A 23,105-nucleotide genomic window follows, 5' to 3' on the forward strand; every position below is an offset into this window, starting at 1 on the left:
CAGCCCATGTAAGATCAAGTGAGAGAGGGGTATCAGCAGGAAACAGACGGCACCCTCCAATTAGGATAGCTCAAGCAGAGTTTCATAAACTATTTACAAAGGCGTGGGCAGAGTGTAGGGAAACCACAAGGCGTAGTGCAGGACCCCAGATTAGTAACAGTGGGACTCTACTGCCACTCCTAGACCTCTAGGGGCAGGTGACAGGGTGGGGTACTGGAATCGGGGGGATAGGACCATAGAGAGGGCTGCACACTTGAGCTGAGAACTTTGGATGCAGCCGGCCCCTTGGCACCCCACGGGGAGGGAACTTGGAGAATAAATACCCCAACCGTACCAAGTTCTCTCTACTCCTTCCCATTGATCTCTTGCCAGTGCCAAACTCAATTGGAAGTTGGAGGACAAGAAGCCCATTGATGCATCCCTCCAGGTTCTGGGGGTACAGAGCAGGGTGGAGAGCAGTGGAGAGTGGCTCAGGAGGGGCAAACAAAGGCAGGGGCAGGTGAAAGCCAAGGGCATTTTAGGGGGCAGGGACTGATGATGGGTAGGGGAAGAAATTAAGATAATTGTGAATACGGGGTCCAGCTTTGGTTTTTTTTCATCAATATATTTTTAAATTGAAGTATAGTTAGCTTACAATGTTGTGTTAATTTCTGCTGTACAGCAAAGTGATTCAGTTATACATATATATAAGTCCTTTTTTAAAATATTTTTTTCCATTATGGTTTATCATAGGATATTGAATATAGTTCTCTGTGCTATACAGTAGGACCTTGTTGTGTGTCCATTCTGTATATAAAAGCTTACATCTGCTAACCCCAAGCTCCCTCTCCATCCCTCCCCTAAACCCCTCCCACTTGGCAACCACTAGGCTGTTCTCCATGTCCGTGATTCTCTTTCTGTTTTGTGGATATGTTCATTTGTATCATATTTTACTTTTTTTTCCCCTGGCCATGCCGTGCGGCACGCGGGATCTTAGTTCCCCAACCAGGGATTGAACCCGTGCCCCCGGCAGTGGAAGTGCAGAGTCTTAAACACTGGACTGCCAGGGAAGTCGCCATTTGTGTCATATTTTAGATTCCACATATAAGTGATATCATATGGTATTTGTCTTTCTCTTTCTGACTTATTTCGCTTAGTATGATAATGTCTAGTGGCACCCATGTTGCTGCAAATGGCATCATTTTGCTGTTTTTTATGGCCGAGTAGTATTCCCTTATATATATATACCACATCTTCTTTTTCCATTCATTCTGTTGATGGACATTTAGGTTGTTTCCGTGTCTTGGCTGTTGTGAATAGTGCTGCTATGAATATAGGGGTATGTGTATCTTTGTTTTGTCTGAATATATGCCCAGGAGTACGATTTGCTGGGTCATATGGTAAATTATTTTTAGTTTTCTGAGGAACCTCCATACTGTTCTCCATAGTGGCTGTACCAACTTACATTCCCACCAACAGTGTAAGAGGGTTCCCTTTTCTCCACACCCTCTCTAGCATTTATTATTTGTAGACTTTTTAATGATGGCCATTCTGGCTGGTGTGAGGTGATACCTCATTCATGTTTTGATTTGCATTTCTCTAATAATTAGTGATGATGAGCATCTTTTCATGTGTCTCTTGGCCATCTGTATGTCTTCTTTGGAGAAATGTCTATTTAGGTCTTCTGCCAATTTTTTGATTGGGTTGTTTTTTTTGTTGTTATTGAGTTGTATGGGCTGTTTGTATATTATGGAAATTAAGCCCTTGTCGGTTGCGTCATTTGCAAATATTTTCTTCCATTCTGTAGGTTGTCTTTTCGTTTTGTTTATGGTCTCCTTTGCTGTGCAAAAGCTTGTAACTTTGATTAGGTCCCATTTGTTTAGTTTTGTTTTTATTTCTATTGCCTTGGGAGATGAAAGGAAGAGCTTTGATGGGGCTGGGAAATTTCTTTCTCTTTCTCTCTCTCTCCCCGTCAGCCATGTTTAACCACCTGTCTACTAGAAACATCATTGATTTCATGTCAGAGATTCCTCAAGTTTGTAACACAGGGCTTGAAACTTTTCTTGTGATGACTTTCCAAATGGACAAAATTCTGAACAATGTAGGGAGGTAACTTCTTCCAAGTTTTCAGAAGGGTGACAGAGTTCATTGAACCCTAGCATTGTGGAAGCCTGTATCTTTAAACATCCAAGACTGATCTGTCTGTTTTTAAGTTTCTCCTCTAAAGTCTATTCGGCTTAATACTTCTTGTCAAACACTGTATATCTTGCTAAACTGAGCCATGTATTACCACCACAAAAAATCATTTACTTGCTTGCTTTCAGAATTCTCAGTTTCTGAAATGAACTGGACCATGGCTTTGGATCTTTAGTGGATTTTAATCAGTATGTTTCAATCATCTTTACAGTTACATTTCCCGCATGAGTATCCCTGTCAGCATAGTAACAGCAACAAAATCAGGAGCGCTTTAGCTAATATGGTAACAATGCAAATAGCTGTTAAACCTAGTATATGTGGCTCAGAAACAATGTACTTCTGAGAATACATAGCTGCAGGGAGGGACATAGAGTGTGGCTGGGTGAGAACACTCATATGAGGAGCATGGTGTCATAATTAATTTAGGGAACAGTTGTGACACCATTGGTTGGGTACCTGTGAGCCTCTCCCCCTCTTTTTCCTTGTTAATAGAACCCCAATATTGTTCAGCGAGTAGGCAAGTCATGTGCCTTGAAAGGGCTGGCCTCTCCAGTCCCAAGGAGAAAATCATTTGTCCATTCCAGGCTGGATAACCTTGTCCCTTTTACCAATGATTGGATTAGCAGGGTCATGGAATGCAGTCCTAATAGGATGTGAGAAGTCTGCTGTGGATATCTCTAGAATAGGTTCTTCCTGTTGCTAAAAAGAGTCACATAGGAAGAAATAGTTGCCTCTTCTTTCCCGGACAGTATCATCGCAGCTTGTGATGCCTAGAACTGTGGCAGCCAGGTAATGATGTGAATGGAGCCAGGTCTCATGCTGAGGGTGGCAGAGTACAAAGATGCTCTAGGATGTCATAATTCAGGTAACCACTGAATTCACCGACCTGAGTCCTAGCCTACCTCAGGTCTTATTATTTGAGACACTGTGTTTCTGATTGTCGACACTACAGACACAGGCGGCTCAGATCTTTATGCATCGTAGAGATGCATGAAATTCAGGAGTTTAAGGGAAGGGTAACATGATTTTAACATTTTGTTTTCCTAATTTTTTTGAATTCCAAAAGTAATACATAGATGTAAAAATTCAGTCAAAACAGAAATGTTAAGAATAGAAGCAGGAGTAAATCCTGAGTTCTCTTCACAAGGAAAAAATACTTTTTTCTTTTTCTTTTGTTTTATGTCTATATGAGATGATGGATGTTCACTAAATTTATTGTGGGAATCATTTCATGATGTATGTAAGTCAGATCATTATGTTGTGTATCTTAAACTTATACAGTGCTGTATGCCAATAAAACAGGAAGGAAAAAAAAAAACCGGAAGTCTCCTATAATTCTCCACCTCCTACCTACATATGTTAATATAATGTTAAAAAAATGGGATCTTGAATAGACATACCTAACAGGACATCTTAGATGTCTTTTATACGAATAATGTAGATCTACATCTTTCTTTTTAGCAGTTGTGTAATATTCCTAAGTATGGCTAGATCATACTTTTAAAGACCTGATGTGGGTGGTGCTTTAAAAAAATGTGATCCATGGGTAACTATATTCATCTCTGCCCCCAATCTCTGCCTTCAGCCATTTCTGGCAGGTGTCGCTGTCGTTCAGAGGGGCATGCACAGGGAGAAGGTGTGTGGCACAGGGAGAAGGTGTGTGGCACAGTGAAGGGACACAGGATTTGGGGTCAGGCAGGTTGGGGCTGGGATTCAGCCCTACCATGTATACTAGCTGTGCCATCTTGGAAAGTGATTGAACCCTTTATGTCTCCGTTGCCTCACCCTGCTAAAAGGGATAATAAAACCTACCTCTTAAAGTTGTAAGGGTTAGAAATAATGTGTTAACTCACTCACAACCTAGAATGATATTCAATGAATGACAGCAATTATTCTATGAAAGGAGCCGACTCCATGAACTCGTGTAACTGTCTTTGGTTATCCTCACTGAGCACACAATGGACAAAGATGCACTAGGACTTGTTAGCCAAAAATAATTTCTTGAAATTATTGAGCAAATGGTACAAAGTAGGTCCGTGGAAACAAACAATCTAAATTCACGTTTGTGTCAATCTTGTAAAGGAGTTAAACATTTAACCTTCATTTCCTGGACAGAGACCTGCACATACAGTATGAGCAATTTGTCAAATAGGCCAAGAAAAGACACCATAGTAAGAAGGTTTCGGTAGGCTGGAGTGGTAGGCTAAATTAAACAAGGTGAACTTAATTAGGGGAATATGTAAAATTTAACTGTTTGTTTCCTTTTCTTTCTTTTTTTGCACAATACAGAATGGGAGAAATGTGATTTAATAACAGGTATGAAAAAGGCTTAGGGTTTTCTGTGGCTGAGGTTCAATGTGAAGCCATAGTGTGATACAGCTGTCTAATCAAGCAACTGGAGTCTTAGGCCTTATAAAGAGAAATAGGAAATTCAGAATGAGGAAAGTGATGCCTCCACTTAGTTTGCCCTCGTCAGACCACATGCTATAACACTAGGATGGCGAGTAACGGGCACGCAGGCTGAGGCTTCATGTTTGTATGCCATGACAGATAACACTAACTAATCATATTCCATTGTGTTTCGATGTTGCCTCTGAATCCTTCTCAACACTGTCTTTAAGGCAGCCAATATTTTTTCCACGGAGTTGGCATGCAAGATGAAACCTGTCGGTAGCCAATGGACTGCAGGCTTCTCCTATGGTCTTCTTCTAAGGACACATTTCATGCTTAAATCACGTGGTTCAACTTTTTACCAGCCACAAGAGATTGGATATGGACCCAAGTTCCGCCAACCTGTAGGATGCTTAAAGAGCTTTATCCAAACTAGAACAAGTTCCCTCACTTTGATTCTTTCGGGAATTTGAGCTGGGAAGAAAAGAGTAAATCAGGCAGTTGCTGGCGGGCTCAGAGTGGACATAATGAACATAAGAAAAGGGAAGCAAGAATGAGGAAGCAGAAGCTCTGAGGTAGAGATAATCTATAAGGGGAGAGGGGTTAAGGGATTGGCTGGCGGCAGCAAAAATGGTGGAAGAAGAGGCAGAGCGCTGAGGATAAATGTCACCCTGCTGCTGAGGGACCGGCAAGATCTCTTGTCCTCTGGCTGGAGATCCAACTACATTGCCATCTCTACTCTTCCCAAGAGGCGTCATCAGCCTGGGGTCCGTCAGGCTGGCCAGAAATGTGAGGTTCCTGTTTTTCTTAAGTCCACTATAAACACCCCCTCTTACTTGACGTGACCGAGGGAATCTTTGCTCCTTGTAACCCAAAACATCTACTTAAGGTTCTTTGTCTAGCTCCGGGCGCCATAGTGGCAAACCAGAGCAGGTGCCAAAGAGAGAGACTAGCGTGGTAAAGAAGCCTGGGAATCTCACACAGGAGTTTTCAAAGCTATGAGGGTGTTCAGCCAGAGCAGTGGCTCTTAAAGTGCGATCCCCAAGCAGCAGCAGTGGCAGCAGCATCTTAGAGATGTAAATTGCTGGGCCCACCCCAGACCTACTGAATCCGAAACTCTGGGGGTGGGGCCCAGTACTCTGTGGTTTAGCAAGATCTTCACATCTGATGCATGCTCAAGTTTGAGAACCACTGGCCTAGAGGAGACCAAGGCAGAACATTAGTACCATCTCTGGTTATTTGAAGGACTGTCAGGGCAGGTGTGATATGAGACCCCTGAGGGCAGCACGAAAACTAGAGCTTAGACAAAATGTGGAGACAGATTTCAGGGCAATAGAAGGGGGACTTTGCAAGCAGTTAGTGTGGTTTGAGAATGGTTTGGGTCTGTTGGGTAGTGAGCTGCCTGTCCCTCACTGGTGGTGGTGTTCAAGGGGCTGCATGACCGCCCGGTGGTAGATATTGTAGAGGGCTGTGAAGTCCACAGGAGGGAGAAGAGAAGACTGAAGGAGGAAGTGTGAATTAGGAAGACTCTAAATCAGGAACCGTGATTGAGGACTGGCATCCTGGGTCCCTAGATGCCATGGTGACAGTGGTGGCGTGGGGCAGTAACAAGCCAATTGTGTGTATAGGAGTTTCAGGTGGGGCTTCTTTCCATTAGAGGCAGGTCCACAATCCTGGTCTCTGTCAGGAAACAAATCCTAACATCTAGGACCAGGATCCCACTTTGGGATTTGCTTACTATCCCTATCTCTAGATTCTAGCCCTTCACTAAACGATCGTAAGCAAAGGCAGAGACTCTGATATTGGGGCAAACAGGTGGAGGCAGTCTGATCACTCACTCACCCAATCCTCTTGGGACAGGCAGTAGAATAACGAATATTAATATCAAAGTGTCATATTGCGCTTAGTGGGTACAAGTTTTGGCTCTGGAGTCAGAAGGCCAGACATGTCATTGCATGACTTAAGCATACTTCTCTCTGCCTTATTTTTCTTGTCTCTTAAATTGAGGCTTATATGAGTTGCTGTCTCATAGGGTTGTTTTAGGGTTGAGATGGTAGCCGTGTGCCCAGTCCCCGATGATCACTCAATATGTTTAACTATTATCATTGCTGTAATTGTATCTCATCAGACTCCTGAAGTGCCTATGAGGAGGGTAGGGTAGGTTTTGTCTCCCCATTTTACAGCCCCAGGAGCCGAGGCACGGGATGGTTAGGACCAGGCTGACGTCACACTGCTTCAGTATTAGTGGCAGACGGGAGCTAGGACTTGGTTTTCCTGACTTCAGGTGGCCAGGACAAAGGACAGATTCTGTATGTGTGTTCTAGAAAGAAGAGCAGAATCAGTTTTTTGAAAAGGCCATATATGCACGTGAGAAACATTCTACAAAAAAAGGCATGTGGTGCAAAGTAAGTCTTACCGTGCCGCTAACGGGCTGGTCTCCTTGTCCCTTTCTGTTGATGGACTCTGTGCATCCTCCAGGAGCTGGTTCATGCTTGGACAAGCCTGGGGTGTATGGATCCCTGGGTACTATTTCTAAGGCCTGTTGCTGTTTTGGTCTCCGGCTCTAGGCGTGTGCGTGTGTGTATGTGCACGTGCGAGTGTGTGTGTGTGCGTGCGTGTGTGTGTGTGTGTGTGTGTGTGTGTGTTGTGAGGAGGGTTTATGAGGGCAGAGTGGGGTTTGGGATCTAACCTTGCCCTTGGAAAGAGAGGCCAGTAGGTCTGGGCAGCACCAGAGATAGGCCAGGGCCAGTGCTGGGTGGCCTCCTTCAGCCTCCCTCAGGGCTGGGGGCCTTTGAGTTCTCCACCCTGTTCCAGAAGACACAGGCGGGTGGCCTGGGGGTGTGAACGCTGGCCCACTTCTCCCTTGCTCTGAGTCTGGCTTTCATCTCTTTCTTAAGGTGCTTTCATTCCCCCTGCTCCTCCCAATCTGCCTGGGGAAAGCTGATGGGGACCCCTAGACCCCAAGCTGCTGGATCATCACACCTGAGGCACAGCACAGGGGTGGGGGTGCAGGTCATGGAGGTGCAGGTCACAGGCCCAGGGGCCCGCACTCCTTGGCTCTTCCCCTTCCTCCTGGGGTCTCTGCTCAGCCAGCTCCTGGGGGAAATGTCAGACTCACTCAGCTTTAGTTATCCTGCCACTTTCCCAGCTTAGAGGAACAATCTTAGTATTTATTATTATTATTACTATTATTATTTAACTTCTAGAAGCCATGCTCTGACAAACACAGCATGGCCTTAGTTGCCTGCCATTTTGGCCAGGAGACAAGGGATGGGGCCAGCTGAGAATGCCAGTCCTTTCCGGGGTCAGCTGGGCCGAGACCATCCCCTGTCAAATCCCCTGGCAGGCATTCTGGTGTCAGAGCAGATTTCTGTGCTTCCTGGTTTCTGGTTCTCTCCAGGCTTAGTCCCTGGCTTCCCCTTTCCCTGGGCTGGAGTTTAAAATGTTCTGCGTGAAGGCCTCGGTGTGTTGCTTCTCTGAGCCTCCCTCAGCAGGGTCCTGCCTCTCTGATGACTGGAACTATTTAAAAACATGCTTATCAGTCAGCCCCTTGCTGGCCTATGCAGGCTTGAGTATATCCACTCACGGGGATACAGTCCACCACTTCTGGAATCTCCCATCTCATTCTTAGATGGTTCTAGAGAGAAGAGCAGAACTAGAATTTGTGGCCAGGACTGTTTGTTTTGACAGGTACTGGGCTCCTAACCTCAAATTCCTCTTTCACTTAAAAGTCCTATGGGTTCTTAATCTCAGGATGTCTTTGAACATTTCTCTTAGGGTCAAGTTTCCAGCGGCTCATCTAAAACTTGGATGGGCTGGGTGGGCCCATTGTTCACCGGAAGGAGTGTAAATGTAGGAGAAATCCATCTGTCACAAGAGAGAATCAGGTAGGGGATGGGCAAAGTGACTTCTAAGGTCCTGTCCTCATCATGCATTTGGGCTCCACATTCTCTTATTCTCTGAAGGAGCCAGAGTCTGCAGTTTTGGGGCCTTATCCTCGGTACAAGGAGAACAAGTTGGAGAAGTTACCGAGTCCTGGGATGAGCCCAGCAGCTTTCTTCCTTTTCTCACTTTGCTTCTCTCCTTCCCCCCACCCTTTCCTGCCTGAGGCGGTATGGCCAGCAGCCAGAGCTCCTGAGCCCTGTTATTTAAAAAAAAAAAATTCAGCCATCACCATGGCAACCTTCATCCTGCACCACCTCAACCAGAGATACGAAGAAGCAGTGAAAGGGAAAGTTTAATAAGATTTTTAATTAATTTATTTATTTTATGAATCTCACTGACAGTGTCTATCTTTTTGGGAAATAGAAATGTTCCATTTTTGTGTCGTTATCAAAATGCTATTCATTTTCTGCCCCTGGGCTTCAGGAGGGTCACCATCACTGCTTGCTTTCTAAGGGCTCCCTTCAGAATGGGTGAGGGGTCTTTTTTTTTTTTTTTTTTTTTTGCGGTACGCGGGCCTCTCACTGTTGTGGCCTCTCCCGTTGCGGAGCACAGGCTCCGGACGCGCAGGTTCAGCGACCATGGCTCACGGGCCCAGCCGCTCGGCGGCATGTGGGATCTTCCTGGACCGGGACACGAACCCATGTCCCCTGCATCGGCAGGCAGACTCTCAACCACTGCGCCACCAGGGAAGCCCTTTTTTTTAAAAAATTTATTTGGCTGTGTCAGGTCTTCATTGCGGCGTGCGGGATCTTTCGTTGCGGTGCACGGACTTCTCTCTAGTTGTGGCATATGGGTTTTCTCTTCTCTAGTTGTGGCGTGGGTTCCAGAGCGCATGGGATCTGTAGTTTGTGGCACGCGGGCTCTCTAGTTGAGTCAGACGAGCTCAGTAGTTGTGGCGTGTGGGCTGGGTTGCCCCACGGCATATGGGATCTTAGTTCCCTGACCAGGGATCGAACGGGTGTCCCCTGCATAGGAAGGCGGATTCTTTACCACTGGACCACCAGGGAAGTCTCTGGGTGAGGGGTCTTATTTGGCATTTTGGCTTTTTGAAAGGGTTTGGAGTTGGGCTAATGCTAGAGCATTTCCATGGCTTTATTCTCCCTTCCATTTCCCTGACATCCAATCAGAGTCACATCAGGGTATTGAAAGCTGGAAGGGTCCTTAAAAATCACTTAACTCTGTAGTGCCATTTCTGTTGCTGCACGTCTAGCAACTGTTCTCCCACGTTCCGAGAGTACTTCCTAGATCAGCCCCCGGGGTGCCTGGTCTCTGGCCGTGTCAGTCCACGTGATTCAGGTGGATCCCAGAACTTCCCTTGACCACAGCTACTGGCTCATAGGTGAGCATGTGGCCCAAAGGCACCTGTGAGGGCAGTCCAGGGCCTTTTGTGTGCTACAGCTAAGAGAAAGCCCCTCTCTTTTTCTGCTGTGGGGATGAAAGCCTGGAGCTGCTGGAGACCCCCATATACAAGGAACCTTCCTGCAAGGGGACCAACAGAGAGGGAAGCAGAGCTGAAGGATGGAGGAGAGAGACCAGGCTCAGAGGAAGTTGCTTGACATCCTAGACTAAGTCCTCAATCCATGGCTTTTCAGTTTCATGAGTAATACGTATCCCCCTTTTACTCCCCTTAAGGCACTTTAGGTTGGGTTTTCTGACACCTGAAAAACAGTGGCTTTGATGTTACATACCCCAAGAGTTTAGAAATGAGACAACAGACAGCCAGGGCAGGGAGGCACCACCCAAGGTTACAGAGAGACAGCCCCGAAGGTCAGGTGTCCTGATGTCCGTGTAGCCTCTCAATCTGCTGTCCTTCAGTTCTCAGGCTGATTTCCCCACCATGGCAGGAACAAAAGCTGAGCTGGTGGGGGCAGAATGTTAACAAGTGTAATTACGGTAAAGACACCTGCTCAGCTACCTGCCCCAAGGGTGATGGTGAGCATTTGCGGTCATATTCAAGGAAGGTCTCCATCCTCAGAAGATTTTTGTGCCTTTTATAGGTTAGGAGGGATCCCAAGACATGTCAAGAAAAGCACTAATCACATGACTGGTGCTGCATAGCTGTGAAACCCCAAGACGTAGCTCACCTGCTTTCTCCACTGAGATCTGCTTTTTAACTCTGTAAACAGATGTAATTCAGTCAGTAAACCAACACTTGTGATTTCATTAATTCCACGGAAAAGCATTAATTGAGGGCCTCCTATGTGCTAATCACTAGTTTAGGGACACAGATTCAGTAGTCAACAAGGTAGCCTCAGTGCCTGTCCTCGGGGAACCTACACTTCAGGGTGGGCATGAAAATAACCAGAGAAACACAGACTTAGGGACTGTGAAAAGTCTTATGAAGGAAAAGTACCCAGTGCCATGAGAGCATATGAAGAGGACCCATCTCATCCGCTGAGGCAGGGGAAGTGCTGAGCAGAGATGGCCAGAAGGAGCAGGTATTAGCTAAGCAGCGTGGGGACCAGTATTTTGAATACTGGACAGAGCCTGGGCAGTTAGGGGGGCAGGGCTTTGAATTCATTCATGCCAGTGTTTGTTGGGTACCATATGTCAGTGTTCCTCTCTTTTGCTTGCTATTTTAGGTCCTTTTATTCCTGCCATCAGATTCTCAGAGCCCAGGAGTCCTTGAGTCAGTTATATAAACTATTTTCAATCTAGGATCCTTGGTGCTCTGGCCTCACGGCTCCACAGGTTCAGATACGCTGCGGGCTAACGTCTAGTTAGTCACCCTTTTGTGTGTGAGGTTAAAAAATTCCGCCATCGTAACCAAGCCTGCTCTTTTAGAGAAGGGCGCGGATTGCTTCTATCCATCCTCAAAAGTGCCTCCTCTCCCCCCACCACCCCGCCCCGATTTCCCTTTCATTTGTCTGTAGAAGAATGTGGCGGCAGTGAAGCTTGCTGCCACTAGGGGGCAGGAGCGCCAAAGCAAAGGACTAAGTTCCGGGAAAAAAGCAAATGAAGCCCGCAGGTAACACGCAGGCAGTCCGACAGGGTTTGCGCTGGTGTAGGCCCCGTCAAGCTCCGAAGCCCAAGCTTTACGTGTCTCGATTCCGATACACCAAGTGTGCTTACAATGATGATTCCCTCCTGCACGCTGTTGATTGCTACAGATACTAGTGCCAGCAGAGAAATTTTAAAAAGGAGCCTCTGGTGGGGGTGGTTCTTTTTGTCTATAAAACAAAGGAATGGAGTCTTGGATTAGAATTTAAGTTTGAAAGAGCCCTTCAAAATGTGCAGAGGGGCCAGGGGGCCCCAGTCCTGGTTCGCAGTGTGCTGTGTGACCTTGCTTAAGAACATAACCTCTCTGGGCCTAAATTGCTCCTTTATAAAAGGATGATACGATGTGAAAAGTCTCTTCTGATTCAAAGAATCCAAGTGGTGAAGACAGTTAAGAGTGGAGAACTGCACCCTTAGATGACTCCTTGTGTAATTTCTAATTTGGGGGGTTCTTTCCACTGAGGGAGCTCTGTTTTCCTGACTCACACCTCCTTTCATTTTACAGATGAATACACTTTACCACGAAGGAATGAAGAGCTATGGGCGGGGTTCTGGCAAGTAAGTGGTGAGAGAGATACTGTCGGTTCTTTCAAATCGCACCATGACCAAATCCTCTTTGCCTTCGATAGGGACGAGCTATTTGGCTCTGATGTGGGAGACAGGGTGAATATCTGTGAGAAGCAAGTATCTCCCTGAAACTCAAATTAAACCCTCCGTTATCCTGGAATCCAGAGCCTTACTGAACTAGCTCACGAGGCTGCCGGCTTGAGAACAGCGTGGAAACAGGACTGCTCTGGGACTGAGAGATGATCTTTAAGGCCCTTTTCTGCCTTGTCACTCTAGAATGAGAAGATTTATGCCCAGACAAGACTATCCCTGGGAGGCCCCACCAAGAAGTGGAGCTTCGGCCTAAAGCCACAGTCTTGTTCTAAGACGGGCCCCCTGGGACTGGCCCCTGAGGACCTGTGCTGTCCTCACCGCCCACTGCTGCTTTGGGCTGGGGGAAGATGGTGGACCATAACGGAGACAAAAACCCCAAACAAATCAAAAACCAACAACAAAAACCCTATAGGAAAACCTCCTTTCTCTGGCAGCACCAGTTTCTGGGATTCACGACTTAGACCCAAAATGTAGAGTGGGAGGGGTCAGCAGGGGCTCGGGGAGGCTCCGCTCGGATTCTCCTTCCCGCTTTGGGTGATGGCTCTCTCTCCCCGCCCACCAGTGCCTGATCGACAGCAAGCGGTTGCCTTGCGTGGCTGCTGCCTTTCCCACTGAGCAGGATGTTATAGATACCTTCGCTCTCAATTAATATAGATCAGCGCCATGATTCGTGTTTCTCTAAAGATTATTTTAATGTTGACGTTAGTGGAAGTTTATTTTTTGGTTGGGTGACATCAGTACCACAATTTGTAATGATCGCAGAATGTTCCAGTTATGACTGTTTTTGGCTTTTTTTGGCCAGGCCTTGCAGCTTACAGGATCCTAGTTCCCCGACCAGGGTTGAACCTGTGCCCGCTGCAGTGGAAGTGTGGAGTCCTAACCGCTGCACCACCAGGGCATCCCCCTGCCCCACGGTTTTAACCGGCAACTCCCCACCCAACCCACACATTGCACATCCCCTAGGTTGCCTCTCTTCATCTTGACACCGGGTAGAGGCGGGGAATCACCGCATCTTAGGGATCATCCTCTCTAGCCCTTTCATCTCCCAGAGCAGGGATGCGGCTTCCAGCTGGTGGCTGACCGGGGCTAGAATTCAGGTTTTCTGAATCACCACCCCTCTCAGGATTACTGAAGGTGGCCAGGAAGGGAGGAAGAGGGGACTTCACCCTCCAATGCCTGGCAGTTTACAGATTGTTACGAGTGTCCCCTCTTACACATTTTTATATTCTCTTCCATGTTTCTACAATAAGTGTCCAAAATTCTGTCCCTGGCTGCTTGCCTGTTGGATAAATTTGGCCTGCCCGTCCTTCCTGTGCCCGAAAGTGACATTTTAAACCCCTCCCTCCTCTCTCCCAGATCTGTCCCACCTCTGCATCCCCCAGATTGAATTTCCCAAGGGCGACTGCCACACAGAGCTAGCAACCCGTCACGAGATGGCTAAATATAAACCGTACAGACTGCAAATCAGCCTCCACGATCATCTGCTCCTTTGTTTAGCTTATTATCCTCCCAAATCAGGCTGGCGGGGAGGCACGCGCCTCGTCCATGCTGCACAGGACCCGGTGGGTGTTGGGGTCCCACAGGAGAAGCCAAACAAACACACTCTGCTGTGTGCCGAGTCGTTCCCTTCTCCATGGAGCAGGCCCTGCTTTCCAGATAAAGCTGACAATCCCCAGGCTCTGATTTCCAAAGCAAATAACTGTGACTCCCCTCAATATTGGGAACAGATGCAACAGTCTGGCTGAGGGCTGAGTGCAGCTAGGGACAGAGACACATGATGTGCTGTGGAAGTCGTCTTACCTCCCTCAGGGGAGGATGGGGAATGGGGGACGATGACCTGGGAAGGGATCAAGGGTTCAGAGCTGTACCGCCGTCCTAGAACATGGCATGTAGGGAGAGTGACCCCCAGAGGCACACATTTTTCAGGGGGGACTTCCGATCAATTAATGGTGACTGACATGGACCCAGGTTTGGTGGGTGCGAATAGGTGTGCCTCACACTTGCCATCTGTGATCTAGAGGAAACCAATCTCAGGAGGTAGGATTTCTTAGTATGTAGGGTGGAGCGGTGGTTCCAGAAAGTTACAGGCTTAGCTGAAGCCTCAAACTGTCATGTTGAAAACATTCTTAGTGTTCAGGATCTCATGAATGGTTAGTTTTTCTAGAGAGTTGAGGTCCATTTTGAACCTTGGATTGTAATGGGGACAAGGGCACAGGAAAGAATCTGTGTTTGGAGAGGACCCAGAATGGGATGCTATCATGAAAGGACACCACTGACCTCCACTGCTAATCTGATGGATATTTACATGTCTTCATCTTAAATGACCCTTATCAGCGCTTGGTGCTACTGGCCATTTCTTTCTTCTTGAATTATGCTCTTCCCTTGCTTAAAAACACTCTTCTGCTTTTCCTTCTGTCTCTTTGATCTTCCCTTAATTTCTCTTAAGTTTCATCCTCCTCTGTCATTAAATATTATGGCCCCTTGTCCATAGACTTGTCCTAGGTCCCTTTCTTTTCCCACCCTGTGTTCTCTCCCTAGGTGATCTCATCCTAGCCAATTACTTTAATTCCCACCTACATGGATATATTCAACCTTTTATATCTTGAGCTACACAGAACCCCTTAGCTCCAATGGCCTATTTAGCATATCTGCTTGGGTGCCCCAAGGGCAAGTCAAACTCAACATGTGCAAAAGCAAGTCTGTGATCTCCCTTCTGTGCCCCGCCCACTTGGATCTCTTCTGGTGTTTCTTAACTCCAGTTAAATAAGGCAGAAATGTCACCCTGAACATACCCCCTCCTTCTCTCTTCCTGTATCCAATCCATCACCTAGCCCTGATGGTTTTTTCCCCAGTTTTATTGAGATACCATTGACGTATAGCATAACGACTTGCTATATAAGGGGTACAGTGTAATGACTTGACGTACATATAAATACCATAAGTTTAGTTAACATCCATCTCATATAGTTAAAAAAACGTTTATTCTCCTTGTGATGAGAATTTGTAGGATTTGCTCCCTTAGCATTTTTCAAATATGTCCTACAGAAGTGTTAGCTGTAGTCACCATGTTGTACATGACATCCCCAGAACTTATTTATCTCATAACTGGAAGTTTGTACTTTTGACCACCTTCATCTAATTCCTCTGCACCCTGCCCCCCCACCCTGATTCTAGTAAACACACATCTGTTCTCTTTTTCTATGAGTTTGGTTTCATTTTTTTTAAAGATTCTACCTATACATGAGGCCATACAGCTTTTGTCTTTCTCTGCCTGACTTATTTAGCATAATACCCTCAAGGTCTATCCATGTTGTCACAAATGGCAGAATTTCCTTCTTTTTAATGGCTGAATAATATTCCACTGTATGTATATATCCCTCACATTTTCTTTATCTATTCGTCTGCTGATGGACACTTAGCCTGATAATTTTACCTCATAAATATTTTTGAATTTGTCCACTTTTTTCTGTCATGACCGCCATCCTAGATCGTTACTAAATACTTTCCTTTCTTGCTCAAACTACAAATGGTCCAAAACACCCCAATTCCTTTCCTTAATTTAATTTCAGCTCCCAAGTTGTCAAAAAAGGTCTTTGTCAAAAGGCACCTTGGATCACCTTCTCTTTCTCCTCCCACTGTTTCTACTCTGATATTGGCCTCTAGTTTACTGCATGCTGAGGACTGTTAAAATCCCAGCATTCACATGGTGCTTTCATTCCAAAGCACTTTTTTTTTTTGTTTTTTTCCCAGTACACGGGCCTCTCACTGTTGCAGCCTCTCTCGTTGTGGAACACAGGCTCCGGACACGCAGGCTCAGCAGCCATGGCTCATGGGCCCAGCCGCTCCGCGGCATGTGGGATCTTCCCGGACTGGGGCACGAACCCGTGTCCCCTGCATCGGCAGGCGGACTCTCAACCACTGCGCCACCAGGGAAGCCCCTCAAAGCACTTTTGTTCTCATCATCTCATTTTATTTTCAACTGGCCCCGTGAGTGGGTCACAATCACCGCATTTTAGGGATCTTATCTGCCTTCCTTGGAAACAGTCTCAGAGACGTGGATCACCTCTTCTAAGGTCATCACTGGTTAGTGAGCAGGGCTCACGTCTGCTGACTCCCCACACTGACCTCACTGTTCCCCCTACTACTCAGAAGAGGACTTTGGATGAGCCAGATGCCCTTTAAGGCATATTCTAGGGCTAACAGTCTGTGATTCTGTGGTTTACAGGGACCAAGAGGAAGTTGCAAAAACATTTCAAAGAGAACTTTAGAGGTGAGGTTGAGAGAAAAGGTTCAAAGTGAAACTTGCCTTTCTCCACAAGTGAGTTTCAGACCTGAAGCCTGAAGACAACAGATCAATTCTCTCTGCCTCGTGGCTGCTGCTTCTCTGGCCTCTCAGTGACCATGACTGGAGGTTGGCTTACAGCCTGATGGTGACCCAAGAAGGGTCAAGGGGTTTTAATCTTGCTTGGGGAAAAGATTGAACGTGGGAGGAATGAAAACCTCATGTTGTGCTAAAGAGGGTAATGAGAAGTGAAAATAATCCACTGTGAATGAGCCCCTGTGACAAATTGAAATAGAAGCAGGTGAGCCGTAGGGATGGAGAATTTGAGGGAAGAAAGAGTCAAAGCAATGAAGGGCTAGTGATTTCATGTTCCCAAATGCAATCCACATAGTTTAAATCTGAGAACATAGCAGAAGTTTGTGTTTGTGGTATAGATTGCGATGTCTTCTTATAGTTATGTGTGAATTAAGAGCTTCTCAAGCTGCAAAAAGATTGTTAATGGACTGAATGATCAGGAGGGACTCCATTGATGAGATAGATGGTCATACTTCATGAACTTTTCATTAGGCTGGATACAAAAATATAGACATTTCCTTATCCTGGGTGTGAATATGACAAATGGTGAGCCTGTGGACCATGTAAAGTAGGGATGGTAAACAAGTTTAATTTCCTGTGGTATCCCTGATTGTGTACATGGTTGTGACTTTTTTCTTTTTTCCAAATGTATAAAATGTCCAGAACAGGGAAGACAGAAGACAGAAAGCAGATTAGCGATTGCTTAGAACTGGGGTTGTAGGGGAAGGAAGAATTGGAAGATGACAGGTAAAAGTTACAGGGTTACTTTCTTTTAAATACCTTTTAACTCCCTTCACCCATTTCTCCCCCCCACCTCTGGCAACCACCAATTTGTTCTCTGTAAGTATAAGCTTTTTTCTTTTTTAAAAAAGACTCTACCTATAAGGGAGATCATACTCTAATTTGTCTTTCTCAGTCTGACTTACTTCATTTAGCCCAATGCCCTTGAGGTCCATTTATGTTGTTACATATGGCAAGGTTTCATTCTATTTTATGGCTGAATAATATTCCATTGTGGATACATAAACCATAATTTCTTTATCCATTCATCCATCGATGGACACTTGGGTAGTTTCCAATATCTTGGCTATTGTAAATAATGCTGCATTGAACATGAGGTGCATGTATCTTTTGGAGTTAGTGTTTTTGTTTTCTTCAGGTAAATAACCAGAAGTGGAATTGCTGGATCATACAGTAGTTGTGTTTTAGTTTAGATTTTTTTTTTAACAAGTTTATTTTCTTTTTTTAAATGTTATTTATTTATTTTTGGCTGTGTTGGGTCTTCGTTTCTGTGCGAGGGCTTTCTCTAGTTGTGGCGAGTGGGGGCCACTCTTCGTCGTGGTGCGCGGGCCTCTCACTATCGTGGCCTCTCTTGTTGCGGAGCACAGGCTCCAGACACACAGGCTCAGTAGTTGTGGCTCACGGGCCCAGTTGCTCCGCGGCATGTGGGATCTTCCCAGACCAGGGCTCGAACCCGTGTCCCCTGCATTGGCAGGCAGATTCTCAACCACTGCACCACCAGGGAAGCCCGTGTTTTGGTTTTTAAAGGAAACTCTGTACTGTTTTCCATACTGGCTGTACCAGTTCACATTCCCACAACAGGGCATGAGGGTTCCCTTTTCCCCATACCCTCGCCAACACTTGTTATTTCTGGTCTTTTTGATAATAGACATTCTAACAGGTATGAAGGGTAGTGGCTGTCTTGAACACTGGGATAAGGAAGATTTTAAAACCAAGCATGGGCTTCATGGGGAAATGTGTGATGACTGGTTAGCAATTTCTGCCATGGTTGAGGAATGAGGCAGTGGGAGTACAAGTGCTGACCTGGGTCAGTGCTACTCAAAGTGTGATTTGCAGGTGGATGTAGGTCTAGAAATATTTGTCACCCATGAAGAAATGAGTACAGAAATGGTAAGTAAGCATTTAAAAACTTTTATAGCAATTTGACATTGCAGCCTCATCCAAGTATATAATTCCCGTTATTTTATAAAGTATTGATCTGTGGCAGATTGAAAACAAAATTAAAACCTGGCCCTTTACCAGAGATAGTTTGAGAAGCAGTGACCTGATGGACTGTATTTGACCCCATTAGTTCCTATAAAAGACTTTGGACTTGGAAAGCTTATGAATGCAGCCGAGGTCCTATACATGTCGGCATTTACGTGGACTTGTTGACTGAGCACGGGTGTTTGCCAGTTTTCCTCCTCTTGCTTGGCAGAAGGATTAAGGTAATAACTACTCAGAGATTGCCAGAAATGCCTTCCTGGACTTCTCTACCCATTTCTACTTTCCATTTATTCCATAAAGCCTTCACTAACATTGGCTTCTTCCAGTGGAGAGTCAGTGAGGCCAGCAAAGAGGTGATGTCATAGAAGGGCCTGGAGGGTGATCAGAGAGAGGTGTCCAACATCAGCTATTGAATTGGCCTGGGTGGCCGCTGGGATCATACATGAAATCACCCATTCATTTGCCCATTGATGCATTCGTACTCCTTCATTCTGTCATTCAGCAACTCTATGTGGAATGCCAACTATAAGCGTCAAAGTGCCAGGTCCTGGAGATATGATGGTGACCAAGGCAGACGCGTTCTCTGCTTTCACGAAACTGACAGTTTAGGAGGGGGACAAGTCTTAAAGCAATAATGTGTGTGAGTGGTGATATAAATCCTGGTAGGTAGTCTGATGGAGAAGCATTGGTTTCTCTGAGAATATTTAGCAGGGGCCCTATCCTAGCTAGGGCATCTTGGAAGGCCTCTGAGGAAGTGACACGTCTGCCGGAGTGGCTGGACCATGATGAATGACTGGAGAGCAAAGGAAGTGACTAAGATGATCCTGGGGAGGTGGGCGAGGGACAGAAGGTGCAAGGCCTTGCAGGCTGCAGAAGGAGTTTGCACTTGATCCCAAGAACAGTAGGGAGCCTAATGGAATTACAAATATGGTTACGCCATGGTCTCTGCTCTCAAGAGACCATCAGCACAGTGGAGGAGAAAGATACCTAAACAACTACCTATAATATAATGTGATCTGGGTTGTACAGAGGTGTACACACAAATGGGAAATAATGGGGTTAGGGGACCGAGATGCGTTAACAGGTGAAATTTGACCCTGTCATTCTCCTGCTTTAAACACTTCGGTGGTTGCCTGTTGTGCTTAGAATATAGATGAGATCTTTCTGTATCGCCCCACATGGTCTGGTTGCTCCCTCAATCCCCAGACTCTTCTGGGGGCACTGTCTTGCTTCCTCCACTTCTGACCGGCATCCTGACTGATCATTCTTTAAGTCCCCAGAAACCACACACTTTCTTCCTATAGAGTGGCCTTTATTTATTTATTTAATTAATTTTTTTGGTTGTGTTGGGTCTTTGTTGCTGTGCGCGGGCTTTCTCTAGGTGCAGCAAGCGGGGGCTACTCTTTGTTGCGGTGTGCGGGCTTCTCATCGCACTGGCTTCTCTTGTTGCGGAGCACGGGCTCTAGGCATGCGGGCTTCAGTAGTTGTGGCACGCAGGCTCAGTAGTTGTGGCTCGTGGGCTGTAGAGTGCAGGCTCAGTAGTTGTGGTGCACGGGCTTAGTTGCTCCACAGCATGTAGGATCTTCCTGGGCCAGGGCTTGAACCCGTGTCCCCTGCATTGGCAGGCGGATTCTTAACCTCTGAGCCACCAGGGAAGCCCTAGAGTGGCCTTTTGTTTGGAATGCACTCTCCCTAGGCCCCCACTGCACCCCTGTCTGCTTCACTCATTCTCTAATTTTACAGATCTCAACTTAAATATCCCTAGTTCCCCAGAGGACCTTGTACTTCTCCCTCCAAGTGCTTAGGACAAGTAGAATTCTTTGTTTGTATGATTTGTTGTTTAATGTCTGTCTCCCCTGATGCAGTAGGCACCCGATACATATTGAATGAATGAATGAATGAATGCATAAGAAGACAGCTGGCCTGGCCTGGGAAGATAGAAGTGCTGGCATGAGAGAGTGGACATGGGGCATGGAGTTTGGGTCGAGGGTGGGGGAGTGGACATGACTGGTCCCAGAGCACAGCTGTTCCTTCTCTGTTGGCTTTTCCTCTCTCCCAAGCATGTGTGAAATGAGCCACAACATGATGGGACTCTCTGAAAGGCCACTTTTGAGGGATTATGAGTGCCAATCCTTAGCTCTTCAGGGAAAGCAAGTATCCCAGGTAGATAAACCGTGCCTAGTCCTATCTCTGTGAATTACAAGAAAACCCTTCAACCTTAAAGTTGCTCAGGACTACAGAGCTTCTGTTGGGGTGTGTCATTTAGCAGGTGATGAGCATGTTGGAAGGCTGGGGGCTGGGGCTGTGGTCAGCCACAGCTGAGCCCTCCCTCGTCATTCCCCTCTGCCCTGTGTGAGTCAGTCCCTGCTGGCCTTAAGGTTTTGGTTCAAGAACCAAGAGGCCCATGTCTGTAAAATTTTCTCTGTGAGTCATCTATTGCCGTGTAACAGCTTATCTCCAAATGTCGTGGCTTAAGATAATGCATATCATTGACTATGCCTCATGGTTTCTGTGGGTCAGGAATTCAGAATACAGGGGGCATGACCTGTGTCTGATGCTCCAGGTCTGGGGCCTCAGGTGTGGGAGCAGGAGGGTTGAAGGCTGGGTGCTGGAATCATCTAAAGTCTCCTTCAGTTATGAGTCTGGCGGGTGATGGTGTTGCTGGCCTGGGGACCTCGCTGGGTCTGTGGGCTGAGACACCCACATGTGGCTTCTTCATGTGCTTGGGCTTCCTCACAACATGGTGGCTGGATTCCAAGGGCAAGCATCTCAAGGGAGAGCCAGGTGGAAGCTGAATCTGTTTTAGAGCCTAATTCTCAAGTCACACAGCGTCACTTCTGCTACATTTTATTCGTTAGAAGAGAATCACTAAATCCTCCTCATGTTCAAGGGGAAGGAAATTAGACTCCACTTTTTATGGGCATATTTGAAAACTACCACATTCCCTTCAACAAAAGTCCAGAGAGTACCCTGGAATAGCGGTATATGCTCCAGTGTAAAATAATGACGTCCGGGAATTCGCTGGTGTTCCAGTGGTTAAGACTCCATGCTCTCACTGCTGAGGGCTCTGGTTTGATCCCTGGTCCTGCAGCCACGCGGCCGAAAGAAAAAAAGAATGACATCATAGCAAACATTTCATTTCTGAGATTCTCTAGGACCCTACCCTGGGCAATGTTTTGACAGCTCCCCACATCCCCCAACTCCCTTTAGGAAGAGGCACTAGTTTCTGAGAAGCTTCTCTACCCCTGGTTAAATAAACATAGGACAGTCTGATTTTACTCTGTGTGTGTGTGTGTGTGTGTGTGTGTGTGTGTGTATGTATGGTGGGGACCATCCACAGTTCACCTGAAACTCTGCAGACAGGCTACTTACTATCCTGGAACATTGGGAAGCTTCTCAAGGTTCAGTACACATTTCTGATATTTCAGAGCTGCCCAAAGACATAATAAAGAAATAAATAAGCCACACTAATAGTGAAGAGTTACATTTAAGGGAAGGTTCTTCGACTGAGCTAGTTTAAATGTTAATTTTGTTACTCAGGAGGACACTTTGGAACTCCCTGTCATTATCAAACAATTAAACTGTAGTTCCTTATTAATTTTTACTACTTTCCTAGGGTAATTAGTGGCACGTAATGTGAATTGCATCCCATTAATGAATAGATTTTCGAATGTGAGTGGGCAGAACCTTTTATTTGGCTATCCAACTAGACAAGGCCCACAAAAGGAAGAAAGGTGGACCCTTGCCAGAATAGAGGGCCTCTGCATGTCTCCCTGAGTCCAGGGTGAAGCCCGGCAGTACCCTTTATAAAACATGTAGTCATCAAGCTTCAGGAAGTATGATGGTCCTGGCGCCTTCCTTGAACTCAAAGTTGGCAGTCAGAAAAAGGATAGTTCTATTGGAACAAAGATTTGGAAACCAAAACCACGATATGGAGATTCCTGAAGTCTTAAAGGAAGACTCTCACTTGCGGATTCATCTTTTTGGTTTTGTTGAAAGTGCAGTTTATGAAGCACCTACTATATGCCTGGTACTTTACCAGGCAACATGAGTATATTATTTAATTCTCCACATTCCTTCATGAGATCGCTATTATTATCTCAATTTCATAGACAAGGAAAACTCATCTTGGGCTTAAAAACATGAGATCATATATTAAGTGACAGATCTTGGCCCTGAGGCCAAGTCCAGCTGAGTCTCAAGCCCCAGTTCTCAACCACTGGATCACTGCCTGATGGTCGGGCCATATCTTTATTCATATCCTCTGTTGCATCACTCTGATTTATTTTAACATTTTTCTTGTTTGCAGATTCTATAACTAACAAAATTGAACACAAGTGTTAAAGGACCTTAGAGATGTAATGTGATCCCTTCATCGTTTTTTTTTTTTTTCCCACTTCATCTTATAAATGAGAAAATTGAGGCCCCGGGAGGAGAAGGGACCGTCGACTGAAAACAGATGCACAACCTAAAAGTTGAGAATTATGTTTTATTTAGCGGACTTTCTGAGAACCTCAAGGCCAGGACACAGCCTCTCAGATAGCTCTGAGGGACTGCTCCCAAGAGGTAAGGA

General features: G+C 46.0%; 1 long non-coding RNA gene across 4 annotated transcripts in view; it reads left to right on the forward strand.

The window, feature by feature from the left end:
- The window catches only part of LOC111185520 (uncharacterized), a 117,505-nt gene that overhangs the window by 23,727 nt on the left and 70,673 nt on the right, over positions 1-23,105 (forward strand). For 3 of the 4 annotated variants that reach the window (XR_016392846.1, XR_016392849.1, XR_016392848.1), the window contains exon 1: positions 1-23,098. This exon is cut by the window's left edge. This is a non-coding gene — a long non-coding RNA (uncharacterized LOC111185520). The remainder of the gene's footprint in view (positions 23,099-23,105) is intronic. The other variant, XR_016392847.1, reaches the window with a different exon arrangement.

The sequence above is a fragment of the Delphinapterus leucas genome, chromosome 3 (assembly GCF_059928025.1).
Source record: "Delphinapterus leucas isolate spDelLeu-1000000601 "Yukka" chromosome 3, BTC_Dleu_Yukka2, whole genome shotgun sequence".
NCBI lineage: Eukaryota > Metazoa > Chordata > Mammalia > Artiodactyla > Monodontidae > Delphinapterus > Delphinapterus leucas.